The following is a 13,830-nucleotide window of genomic DNA, read 5'->3' as shown; positions in this document are numbered from 1 at the left end:
GTGTCGCTTCACACGTTAATACATAAAACACTGATCAGAACAAACAACTAATTAACACATTTTCTTTAATATAATTAGTTCACAGTGAAACAGTGTTTTTCATTTAAACACTGAAGGCAAACACAACGTGGCTGTCTTTATATTTAACATGGTGAATCATTTAACAAAGACATTAATTCAAGTATTTCATTTCCGTGACTTTTCTCTTGTTTGCGTTAGTTGCTTTTGTTTATAGGTTTTATTGAAAGAAATGAATCAATGAAAACAGATCAGCTGATCAGCATTTCAGTTGGTTTTCTGTTTCAGTGGTTTTCACTAAACTCTTCTTTAGAAAAAGTTTACACATGAGCAAAACAACAAATTCAAGTTTCTGATTCTTCGTTGTTGAAAGTTTGTTTTGTTTCTGGGTCAAAAAGTAGAAACAAATATTTGATTTGCAGATAACGCGGGAAAGAAACAGAAATTAAGTTTTCATCCAGCAGGGGGCGCAACGTCTCTACACTGAGCATCCACATCAACACAGACTATTTTTAGGCATTTATAATCAATTTATAGTTTTTGGCCAGATTTAATATGTTCTGAAAATAAAAATATTTATAACCGAGACATACAAGACACAAACTACTACCTAACTACTACTGTACAGAGTACTACAGACTAGTACTACAGTAATATTTATTCACGGAAGGAGCTCAATGAACCAAGGTCTTATTAAGAAAAACAGGTTTTAAAGTATAATTACTTTCCGCAGGTCTTAGGAGAAGGAGAAAAGAAAATTATGAATTTTTTTATTGCTACTAATATTTTTAAAATAAAATAATTTACTTTATTAACACATTTTTACTTATTTCCTTAATCCACTCAGTGTTTGTCCTGGTCCACCTGTCTGCAGAGACATCTGTTTCTAGTCTGTCCTGAAAAAGAGAGAAAGACATTTTCAATTTGTATTTATTAGTGTTTGTTTACTTTTCTTTCCAGATGTTGTCATGTCACTGAGATTTCAGCTACAACGTCCAGAACACACCTTTTTACTTTCCAAAATGTTTTTCACCTTCACAATAAAAGTCCAGAGACTCGCTTCATTCTGTCCTGATGAAAAGGACAGGGAGACGTTGCAGACGAGTCAGCAGATTAAAAAGTGGAGGCACCAGGTTTGGACATCTGGAGCCGCCAGTCAAACCTGAATTCATTAACCTCCTGTGTTAATTAATTAAAGACACGTCGGGTTCAATTAGTAGCAATTAAAGAGCTGGAATCATTTTAATCGACCCTGATCAGGCGCTGTGCTGTCGTCACAGAGAACAAACAGAGGACGGTTGTCTGCTGCTGTACTGGCCAGCCAGACCGGACCGAGGCTCGGGACCGAGTCCCATTACAGGGAACAGCGAGTTTACTGCAGTGAAACAAACAATTGTAGTCCAGATGTTTTTTAGGATTTCTATTCTCACCTGGAAACAGCTGCAAACAGCGCTGCCCCGCAGGTCACTCAGGTCTCTGGGACCTTATAAATTATCATCATCATCATCATCATCGTCATTATTATTGTTGTTGTTGTTGTTGTTGGTCGGCCTGCTGTCAGATGTGCGTTCTGTGCAGCTCAAATATGAATGAACATCCATATGTTCTTATTCCAGTTGTGTGCAGCTGAAAATGACAGAAATGTTGATTAACGTGCGTTTTCATATGAATACAGATAAATATGTAGGAGAGTGGTACAATTTGTGATTTACCTAAAATAAATACTTTTCTTATTGTTCTCCTGGTAAAGGGCTATTCTGTATTTTTCTTTATCTGACACAAAACTGTGATTCTGCACTACAAATAAAATTGATGCAGCTTTTCTGTTTTCTACTGGTATTTGGATGTTAATAAATTCACATCAGGATTAAATGTCTCCGATTTATCTGAAAACACTGACAAACAGAAAGCACCAGAAATGAAAATCATCCAGGAGGAGGAACGTAATGTGGCTCCTCTTGGTGGCGCTCTGCCCTCGCCCGCCTGGCGCTCTGCTGGGATGGAGGGAATTCCCTGAACTGGGACAACTGGAAATCCCTCTGCAGCACACACACTGAATCTGAAAGTGTTTTTCTGTTTGGAGCTGAAGGTCGACCGCTTTGTTTCCTCTCATTTTATTTTCATTTTGCTGGTTCCTCGTCTGTTTTCTTCTTTTTGTTTTTGAGTCCCACAGTACCTGCAGTAGAGTCAGACAATAGAGTCCATTAAACTGAAACAGTGGAGCAGATGAGGAGAAACAAGAAAAAACAAAACCAAAATAAAAAAGCAGAAGTTAACCACGGGAAATGAATCAAAGTCAGCAATGAGGTAAAATTAAATAACTGAAAATAAAATAAGATGATATTAGAGGAAAGCAGAATAAACTAATAGTCAAATTAAAATGAAACCTGACGAGAAACCAGAAGATAAAAAATGTACAAGCGGAATTGAAGTACACCAAGTCAATGAAACCGAGTCAAATAAAACAAACAGAATCAGGAGAAATAAAACACAATGACTCAGAACCAGGAAAACAGATTCACAGCCAGAAAACAAAGAATAAAACACAAGTAGAACTAAAATAGGAACCAGTGGAACAGGGCACCTGCCAGTCATTGACCAATCAGTCGCAGCCAGCACTTTGACTGACAGGTGTCGCTTGCTCAGGTGTGATGTCAGTGCGATTAATCTGCAGATTCAGTGTGAACAGAAAATAAAACCAGATTTCAGTTAAAAAACAGCAGATTTAAGATTTCACATCACATTTCAACATCAACACGATGAAACATACTGAATATTGACAGAACAGATTTTTAATTTATTAGATATTAAATGAGCCTGTAAACTGATTTGATCTCACACGATTCATTCCAGACCCGATTTAATTCTAATTTCATTCATTTCCAGTCAGATGTATTGAGGACAATGTATATTCATGATTAAATCAAAACTATTTTGATTTCATTTTAATTTCTGATGTGGCTCCTCTCAAACTTGATTTCTTTAATATTTACAACGAATTAAGATCTGACGGATTTCAGTTCTGAATTATCGCAGTGATATGTCTGAAATCAAACCTGATTAATTGAATTAGATGATTAAAAATACAGAAGAGCTGTTCTCACACCAGTCACTATAAGTCCTGATGGCTCATTTCTGCAGTTAGTGACTCTAACCTGACCGGTTTTATACCTGATGTGTTGTCAGACTGAAGGTGACCGAGATCATCAGCTCTGGCCCACAGCTCCATCACTGCCGCTCACAAACGTTACAGTTTCCTGCAGATAAAGAGAATTAATTCCAACCTGAACCCTAAAACATAAAAAATACTAAAATACAAGGAGGAAGAAGAAGAAGAAGAAGGAGGAAGAGGATGAAGAGGAGGAGGAAGAGGAGGCACATGCGCTTCTCGTATATGTGCCGACTACAGAGGAGGAGGAGGAGGAAGAGGATGAAGAGGAGGAGGAAGAGGAGGCACATGCGCTTCTCGTATATGTGCCGACTACAGAGGAGGAGGAGAAGGAGGAAGAGGATGAAGAGGAGGAGGTCCTTTATGTGGCAGCTAAAGGAAGAAAATAAAAACAGCCGACTGTAATTTCTCATCGTTTTCTTGTCTCCAGAGAAACAAGTTGCTAATTAAACACGATGAGCTTCCACAATAACAGGAGAAATGAGGTTTAGCAAAGTGAGGAGTGTTTGAGTGATTCGTGTAAAAACGTGGGTTGACCTGCAGACTCAAACACCAGGTCTAAATAAAGTGGAACGAACCTTTAAGAGATCAGCTCCAGATGTGCTCTGCACGATCCGATCACGGCTGTATCTCCAGGTGTTTTTGCTGATCCAGATGTGACCCGCGGGCTGCTGCTGCGTCAGAGTTAATAAACTGCAGCCGGGCCACGACACGTTCAGGTGCTGCGACGTAAATGAGCAGGGAAACAGCCGAGCGGCCCTGCAGGTCAAAAGGCTGCTGTTAATGAGAGTTCGGGTTCATTCCCGAGGACGCAGGGAAATGAATTCTATCGACTGCGCTATGCGAGGACGTGTAGCTGCAGTACATACAGTCCACGCCTCGCCGTGAGGCCACGGGTCCCTGATAACGAACACCTTTACACTCATCAGTTAATGGAGAGTTTCCTCCTGCTCCACGAGGCCAGATCTAAAACTGAATTAATTCACACAACGAGATTTGATAATATTGGCTCAGATCAATACAAGCTGATAATTATCAGAGGGGTTTAGTGTGTTCACTGTTCAGGTCACATTCAGCCACTCTGAGGTCACAAAGCTGCGTTTAATGAGAGGAGGAAGAGGAGAGAACAAACAGAACACAGGCAATAATTAATGAGACAAGAGGAGTCGTGACGAAGGCTCAAAGCTGCAAACTGAAGAAACGAGCAGGAGGATTTTTGCAGCAAGCAGCATGTCCTAAATTTGATCCTAAATTTGATCCTGAAGTTTATTTTTCAGTTTGATCCTAAATTTAATCCCAAGTTTGATCCTAAGTTTGATCCTGAAGTTTATTTTTTTAGTTTGATCCAAAGTTTGAGCCTAACTTTGATCCTAAATTTGATCCTAAATTTGATCCTGAAGTTTATTTTTCAGTTTGATCCTAAATTTAATCCCAAGTTTGATCCTAAGTTTGATCCTGAAGTTTATTTTTTTAGTTTGATCCAAAGTTTGAGCCTAACTTTGATCCTAAATTTGATCCTAAATTTGATCCTGAAGTTTATTTTTCAGTTTGATCCTAAATTTAATCCCAAGTTTGATCCTAAGTTTGATCCTGAAGTTTATTTTTTTAGTTTGATCCAAAGTTTGAGCCTAACTTTGATCCTAAATTTGATACTAAATTTGATCCTGAAGTTTATTTTTGTTTGTTCCAAAGTTGGAAGCCTAACTTTGATCCCAAGTTTGATCCTAAGTTTGATCCTGAAGTTTATTTTTTAGTTAAAGCCTAAATTTAATCCCAAGTTTGATCCTAAATTTGATCCTGAAGTTTATTTTTTTTAGTTTGATCCAAAGTTTGAGCCTAACTTTGATCCTAAATTTGATCCTAAGTTTGATCCTGAAGTTTATTTTTTATTTTGTTCCAAAATTTGATCCTAAATTTGATCCTGAAGTTTATTTTTTAGTTTGTTCCAAAGTTGGAAGCCTAACTTTGATCCCAAGTTTGATCCTAAGTTTGATCCTGAAGTTTATTTTTTTAGTTTGATCCAAAGTTTGAGCCTAACTTTGATCCTAAATTTGATCCTAAGTTTGATCCTGAAGTTTATTTTTTATTTTGTTCCAAAATTTGATACTAAATTTGATCCTGAAGTTTATTTTTGTTTGTTCCAAAGTTGGAAGCCTAACTTTGATCCTAAATTTGATCCTAAGTTTGATCCTGAAGTTTATTTTTTAGTTGAAGCCTAAATTTGATCCTAAATTTGATCTTAAGTTTGTGACAGTAAGTCACCAGGGGCTCACTGCCCATTTCCTGTCCGTCCTGGAGAAGGGTCCCTCCTCTGCTGCAGGCTGTTTGAACAAAACTGAGCATGAAAGAAGGAACCAAGGAAACAGCATGAATGAATGGATGAATGTCTGTAAATGCAGGTGTCACTGGACCCTAACCGACCTCTGAACTCGATGGGTCACACAGCCCAGGTACAGCAGTGGCTCAGAGACAAACATGTTGTGTCCATTGAGCGGTCTAATAGCGTCTCTCTGTACATAACACAAATTTGTCTGTCTGTTCGTCCACCACTTACATCTCAAAACACTTAACTGCTGAACATCCAGCCATCAGCCAGTCGCAGCTCATCCACTTCAGCAGCTCTGAGCTGAAACACGGAAACTCCATTAGACAGGAAGATGCTAACATTAGCCGCTAACAAGTCTTCTGTCCCTATGAGGTACAGACCCTCCAGAGACCAGCCAGGGCCCAGCAGCCCTCCTCCTCTTTTTAACATCACAGAGTATTACACACCTCCTACCCCCTCAGGTGGGAGATATTAAAGCAGTTAAGCCCGAGTTTCTGTTGGAGAGAGATTAAAGAGGGAGATGAAGAGGTGAGGTCCCTCTTCAGATCAGAGTCTGGAGAATTTCTTTGGGTGACGGTTTAATCAGGAGCTCGTTAGTGACACAAAGGTCTTTAACAAGGTTTTCCAGCAACGTCCTGGCCCTCCCACACACACAGATCACAACCTCATTAAGTACTGAGAGTTACTGGATCCACACCTGAGCCAGGTTTAAACTGGACTTGAACTACACCTAAACAGGGAGAAACCAGGTCTCAACTGGGCCTGAACTGTACCTGAAACATCACTATTAACTCAATTGATTGCAACTTTTAATTTCTTACATTTGAGTTTTAATTAAAAAGGAGTCTTATTCCTGTCACAATTCTGGTTTAATCAGCAACACCAGACGTTTCCTGGTCCAGTCAAATCACGTCAGTTCAGGAGAATCAGCGGCAAAGGTCAGGTCCACACAGAGGCCGAAGCACAACAGTAACCCTGCCCTCTCCATCTTCAAGCTCAACACAAGATACAGAGCACTTAAACACGAGTCAGATAAAGTGGACTTCAGGTAACTAAAGTGTCTGGACCACTTGGCACAAGTACAATCTGAGCACAGACCAGCAGGGGAATGGAAAGGCAGCGAACTTGGGCACGGTATGTGGAACCCTAAGGTGAAGAGTTGGGAAAACAAAGGGACAAGGACCAGATTCTGAGTATTGGTAAAGATAAATAAATAAAACTGACTGGACTGAACAAGTTGAGTTTAGCAAATCGACACTGATTATAACACGAAATTAGTTTCCTTTAACTGATCGAATAGTCAAACCTCGTCTCAGCTCCCTCAACGATTTTCTCTCCCATTGGAGCACGTGGAGGCTATGTTAATGGTTTCCATGGTAACCTTCATTAACGAAGAGCAGCTCTGTGTCGATTACAGTTCTGATCACATTATGACCATTAATAACAATAATAATGATGGTAAAGGTTTAAATTTTAACGCTGCAGGGCTTGTCATTAACACACCTTCACTCCTCTGATCTTTTATTCATCTGTTCTTCTTTTGCAGCAGGTTTTTATTCTAATGATCACACGTTCACACTAAAGCTTTTCTCTGTTCAGTCCAAAAGAAAAAGGAAATAATGAAAAAGGAAACGTCCTCCTCCCCTTATTATATACATTTGATTTATTATACGTTGCATTTAATTTAGTTTTATTCCTTTTATTTAGTTTTGATTTGGTTTTATATGTTGACATTTCTAAATATATCCTAACCCAAGGATTCTTGGGACCTCTTTCAAGGACCCTATCAATCTTCCTAGAGACCCCTAGAAATTCCTCAAGGACAGTTTCAACCTTTTCAATGATTTTGGATTTTTTTTTGCAAAGAACTACTGAAATTTCTTCAAGGCCTCATGAAACCTCCCTGAGGACCCCAGGAATCTCCTAAACGACCCTTTAAAGTTTTTCAAAGACCAAAGAACAACTAGATCCTCTTCAAGGACCTTCTGAACAGCTCTTTCTCAAGGATCTTTTTGACCTCATCAAGGACTTTCAGACGTGTCAATAGTTTAACCTCTGGTCACAATCATCCAGGTGATTCAACCTACAGGTTACCACGGTAACCAGCCTGATGCTTCAGGTAACTGACTGTAAATTGACCTGACAATGGGTCAAACTGACCTCGGACACTTTCAATCTTTTCACTGTTTTCACTTTTTCATTTATGGCTAAAATTAAACATGAATTATGATTGACAGCTGGCTCCCACCCTCCACCTGCCCAGACTGGTTACTATGGTTGCAGCAGGTGTGGTCGTTACGGAAACAGAGAGCACTAACCGTGTTTTATTGGCTGATCTCCGTCTGTCTGTCTGTCTTAATGAGCTCTCATCATCAGCTCGTTAGCTCGTTAAGGTGGGAGGGGTCATTAACGAGACAAACTGACCAGCCCCCGGACACACACACACACACACACACACACACACACACGTACATACATGCACAGACACACACATGCACACACACACACACACACACACACACACAGCAGCTGTGTGAGGACCAGCTCACATTAAAACTTTAATTTTTTCCTTTTATGAGTCTCGTTAAGGTTTTTTTTATACTGTGGTCTTTATCCCTGTCATTAGCTTTTCCTCAGTAGCTGTGCTGCCATCGACCTTTAGGACAAACTGATTTAAAGTGACAGATGAGGGAGAGGAAGGTTTCTGATTGTTAACTTTTAATAACAACGCAAGATTTAACACAAAATAAGTTAGAGAAGAAAAACCTTCAAATAAAACCAGACTCACCTGTGACAAAAGACTGAATGAAACACAACTCCCAGCATCCACTGAGAAGAGGTCAGAGGTCATTGAGAAAGACAGAGGATGACCCTGGACGCCATCTTTGCTGAGGTACATCTCCACTTGTGACAGACAGAACAACTCATTAATCTGTTTCTGATACAAAGCAGGTGATTCTGGGTGTCAGTGATGTCACCGTGTACCTGGCAGGCACCTCCTCGTCCTCTGGAGGGACAGCACGGTTGGTTGTTTGCTCTGGTGCCTGTGAACTTCAGGAAAAACAACAAGAGAAGAAAAAAAGCTGGTTAAAAGATGAAAATTATGTGGAAAACATCTGTGCTAGTTTCTTGTATCCATGTGAGGAAGGTCACAGCCTCGTCATCACTGCACACAAACCTGGTGTTTGCATTCATTCTCTTTTTATATGAATAAATACTAACGGATATTAATGCACCTATTTCAGGTGAGTTGGCAGTTTGATCTGATAATCAGATATTTTGTTTTGTGTTCTGAACAATGAGCAAATGTAAATGTTTAATTCACAGAAAACTGGATCAGTGATGGTGTAAATCTGCAGCTTGGGTAAAAAACAAGTCACATTTAAGACAAAGTTCATGTCTGAACACACACACACACACACACACACACACACACATACACACACAGTGATCAGAGTCAACATTAGAGGGAATATGTGATATTTCCCAGGATGCTGCAGGGCGCTCTCATCCTCTGAGCTCTCTGATAGATCTGAACAGTTTCCAATCATCAATCACACATACAGATGACCAGTGTGGGACTGCAGGACTTTTCTTTTCCTCCAGGGAAAAGTCTTAAAGGAGAACTCCATGTTTTTCTTCATTAAACAAAGTCAAAAAGAAGGACAAAAGAAGATTTAATGCTAAAAAGCCACTGCTTTGCAGAGTGAAGCTACTAATCTGACAGAAGCTTCTTGTAGCTCATCAGACTGGAACTTTGATCCATCAGAAGTTAACCCTAACCCATCAAAACTCTGCTTCACTCCAGTGTTTTCTGAAAACCTCCCCCTGCCTCACACATCACATATCACATTTTACAGGGGCAGTGGAAACGTGGCTCGATGCAAAACTGATCCGCTCACATTAAAAACGCAAATCAAATGTGTACCAAAATCGTCTTTAAACACCCACAGTGAACATGTAGCTTGTGGAGGCATCCTTCTGAAATCAAACCCCGCCTCCTTTTGCGGCTGCAAACAGCCGACCAATCACTGATGAAGGTGGCTGTGAGAAGGTCGACACAGACCCCCTCGAATCGACCTGAGCGCTACAGCAGACTCACTGGTTTCACTGGAATAAAAAGTCTCCACGTGAACACTGCTGCTGTTATTCTGTCCCGAAGATAAAGAGGAATATTATAGGATGTCAGAGACACTGAAAAACCTGATGAGCGTGTGTGTGTGTGTGTGTATGTGTGTGTGTGTTGTCGTCAGATGATGTGACGATCATGTTGTTCCCAGCGGTCATCACAGAAGATTAGCTCCCACTGCTGGGACGCACACACACACACACACACACACACACACACACACAAGCAAGAGCAGACACACACACATGAGCAGACACACACACACACAGACGAGCAGACACACACACACATACATGCACACACTCCTCAGTAATTAGTAGTCCTGTGTTCTTGCCGCCAAGCTGTTCCTGTGGCCTCTCAGCTGCCAATCACCATGATTCCCTCTGTAATTCAGCAGCCAATCAGCCGCAGAGAGGAACAACGCAGCTCAGGCCCTGCAGCTACAAACAGACGGACAGAGAGAGATGAAGAGACGGGAAGAAAGGAGGAGAGAGGAGAGGGAGTCAATTACCGAGATGAGGAGAGAGATGCTCTGCTCGAGTAAAAAGACCAAACTGGAGAGCAAGCATGAAAAGAGAGTCAGCGTCTGGAGTTTGGAGCTGCACATCCTCTTGTCTGTGGTTCTGACCTGTGAAACAAAATTTCTCCAGTCAGGAAAGAACAAATGAACTCTTGGTCTTAGCTTCAACGTGTCTCCTTTTTAGTTTGACTAGATCATCAGAGGTACGAACAGGTGCTGCACTGAAGAAATTTTTAAATAAAACAGGCTTGAACATTCATAATGATGCGTGTAGTGTATATACGCATTTTCAGGCGACCGGCTGAAACTACACAGGATACACATAGCTAGTTGAACAAACCTTTCAACTGAGCAAATGCTGCAGACAATAAAACTATCCAGTAACAAACACCATGTGATCACGCCATTTGTCATGAATTCTTGTGCCAAAACAATCATGGATCAGAGTCCTCTGATGTCTTCAAGTATCCAGTCCCTTTTACACTACAGATATTTCTCTATTTTCAAACTACTCTGATAAAATCCCAGAAAGCCTGTGGATTTTCAGGGGCCAGATAGAAAATATCAGTTTGGTTCTGTGATGACAAACTTTCTCTTTACCAAGTGGAAACTGAAACCTTTATCTTTGGATATTGAGTCAAGCTGAGAAAATTTCCAGCACTTTCATTTGGTTTCTTCTTCATTTGGTCTCTTCCCTCTGTTTCTGTTCAGTTTACATTAATTAAACAGGCAGGGAGGTTTGTTAACCCACTAACGAGCAACTAGCAGCCCAGAGAACATTTACACACTAAAAACAAACAATTAAACAATTAGAGTAAAAAGTGTTCCTGTAAACACACTCAGCAGCTCGTTAGGACACTTTGATGCTAACGAGCCGATATGGGTAGTGTCTGTGTGCTGAGTAATTAAATCATTAGTGTTACATTTAGCCTGTTAGACTCAAGGCCAGCTCCTCGTTAAGGCCATCGAAGTTAACGAGCTCTTACTGTAAACTAATTAAATGTGAATCCATGCTCCTAATGAGCTAGCACACACAAACACAACACTGTCGAACAGCATGGTGTTGGTTTTACTGAGTGTTTGTGTGAATGGAAGAATCATCATCACCTCCAACCCGAACACAGTTCAAAGAAGAACAAACTAGAAAAACACACTAAACAACGACAGCGTCCCTGAAACACACACAGCCCTTCACATCATTTGATCAGAATAAAACCTGTATATTCAGATTCAAGACTTTAAAGCTGTATGACCTTTGGCCTCTCACCTGAAAAATGCCAGGCAGGCTGGATCCAGCTGTGGGGGAATAAAAACAAGCCGTGTGGCCTACAAAGGCGCTGTGTTGTGAGATGGTCGACTCTCTGCAGCTTTGAACACAGTCAGAGTCCCGACGCCCAGAAATGTCAGTGCACATGTAGTTTGGGCTGCAGGAGCTACAATAATAAAATAACACCAATCAGAGCGGGAAACACCTGAGCTCAGAAACCGTTCATTATTAAGTGAAGGTTTCAGCCATTTTGTTCTTTTGTTGATTTCTCTGCAACTGCTGGACTCTTCAGTTTTTCATTATAAATAATCCTAAGAAAAACCTTTCTGCCGGGATTTGCACAAGAAACAGTCTGTAACCCTGTAACTCTGTCTGTAATTAACTGTCTATAACTAACTGCAACTGTGTCTCTAACTGCAATTAACTGTCTGTAACTGTAACTCTGCCTGTAACTGCTACAGACACAGTTACAGACACAGTTACAGAGTCACAGACAGTTATAGTTACAGAGTTACAGACAGTTACAGACTCACAGATGGTCAGATCTCTGTTAACGTCCATCTGCTGCCATGTCAGATAATTAAACCTGAATTAAGTATCCACGTTAGCATGCTAGCACATTAGCGGCAGCAGGACAGCATTACACATTGGCTTGGTCGCCACGGAAACAGAATCAATCATCGTCACTGTCAAAGTCGACATCATCATCGTCATCGTGAGTGTTATTACAGGTTGGTGCGATGCTGAGTCTGAGGTCTCAGGTTATTTAAATGTGTGTGACAGAGCGTCTGAAGGCTGATCTGCATACACCACTATTAATTAGCTCTGTCAGTCATCCCGGCTGCGCGTGTGTGTGTGTGTGTGTGTGTGTGTGTGTGTGTGTGAACACTCTTGTGCTTCATCCTCTTCATTTCTTCAGGTCAGCACCTGATTGGTCCGTTCACACTTGTCAGTCAAACTACTTCATCTTCTTAATGTTCTTTAAAGAAAGAAATTTCCTCCTGAGTTCAAATGTCATTTCAATATTTGAATATTGTCTTTTAACACACTGAAGTCTTGTCTCGGGTCCTCACAGGCTGAGCTCACAGGCTGAGGGGGCTGACACAACAGAACGAAACCTTTACCCAAACATCCCCAGCAGCACTAAATGTGCATAACAATAGCCAGACATTAAAGACAGCAGTGCCCTGGAGCAAGGCAGCAGCAGAGTCCAGCTGTCGATTGACACTGAGCCTCTTCCTCGCTAATTAAGATTAATTATCTGCTGCTTAATTTCCACTCAGCTTCAAGAGGAGACGCATGGCAGGTCAAGGACGAGACGACATGGATGAGCTACATACACAGCTTTCACAGTAAACACTGTAAATAAGTAATTATAGTTCAGAAAAGTCAGAGTAAGATAAAGAACAAATCAATACAAAGTAAAATGTGGAAGGAATTAAGAAAAGTACTTCAGCTGTTTATATTTTTGAGTTATTTACATGAACAGCTGTTGACGTTACCAGTTACTTCTCCTTCAGTGACTTTCTACACACACCACAAAATATCACTGAATAAATATTTAAAGTCTTATTTTCATAAAACTCTAATGCATCAGAACTCATACAAGTAAATTTACTCTTGTGTCTGAAGTTAAAGGAATTTCTTTGCTCCAATCAGAGCTCTCAGGTGAAACCAGCCTCACTGCCGATTGGTTGACGGGCTGCAGGTGATGACTCACTGATTCATCAGCTGTTCTGTAGCCATGTTTAATTCAGCCGTCCATAATGGAGCCAGCGTTAACTTATTAAAACACCTTTAGAAGCAGCGGCTCCTGCTCACTCATTCCATCTTAAAAAACACTTAGTGGGTTAAATATTAACCGGGGTCACCCTGAAACACGTCCGCCCTAAGTGTCCTCACTGAGTCGAATCATTTACAGCTGCAGATTTCACACTAACTTCAGGCCATTAGGCAGTCGACGGCAGACAATCAGAAACTCTGGGTGATTTTAGCAGAAAAAAAAAATTCATGTTTGGACTAAATATTAAGCAGGAAATGGTTCAAATAATCCCCTGAATAACTGAACAGGGGATGCTCCGAGGGGGAAATCAAGCGCACCTCAAGTATTAAGCAGCTGAGGTCAAGTTGTTACACAGACGACAGCTGTGCTGCATTTATTGCTCGTGTACTGCGAGTCCCCATACTGTACACTGAGTGGAAAAGCATTCATTCAGACATTTTTAGTAAAATGAAAATATAAAGAATTAACAGCGAAAGTTCTGCAAAAAAACGTCCCCTGATGTAATTAACCAGTAAAATGGCTGTTGTAGGTTTCTATTCCTACAGCTGTCAGATACACATCTGCACTATAGTCAGATATTTTTTACATCATGTTTTTTATGATTTCATATGCACACAC

The 13,830-nt window shown here is 40.6% G+C and overlaps 1 long non-coding RNA gene across 2 annotated transcripts; it reads right to left on the bottom strand.

Moving 5' to 3' along the window:
- Positions 1 to 242: 242 nt before the first annotated feature.
- On the bottom strand, positions 243 to 12,829 carry LOC113135636 (uncharacterized). Of its 2 annotated transcripts, XR_003296197.1 has the most exons (10): positions 11,430 to 12,829; positions 10,154 to 10,270; positions 8,499 to 8,564; positions 8,302 to 8,412; positions 3,766 to 3,946; positions 3,190 to 3,275; positions 1,932 to 2,194; positions 1,449 to 1,644; positions 1,025 to 1,089; positions 243 to 914 (listed from the first exon to the last, which is right to left on the bottom strand). It is a non-coding gene; the product is annotated as an uncharacterized LOC113135636 (long non-coding RNA). The 2 variants fall into 2 exon arrangements; XR_003296198.1 differs by lacking the exon at positions 1,025 to 1,089.
- Between the last annotated feature and the right edge of the window lie 1,001 nt (positions 12,830 to 13,830).

Source organism: Mastacembelus armatus, chromosome 19, assembly GCF_900324485.2.
Source record: "Mastacembelus armatus chromosome 19, fMasArm1.2, whole genome shotgun sequence".
NCBI lineage: Eukaryota > Metazoa > Chordata > Actinopteri > Synbranchiformes > Mastacembelidae > Mastacembelus > Mastacembelus armatus.
Note: the sequence above shows the minus strand (reverse complement) of the source record. Positions and strands in the feature narration are given on the sequence as shown.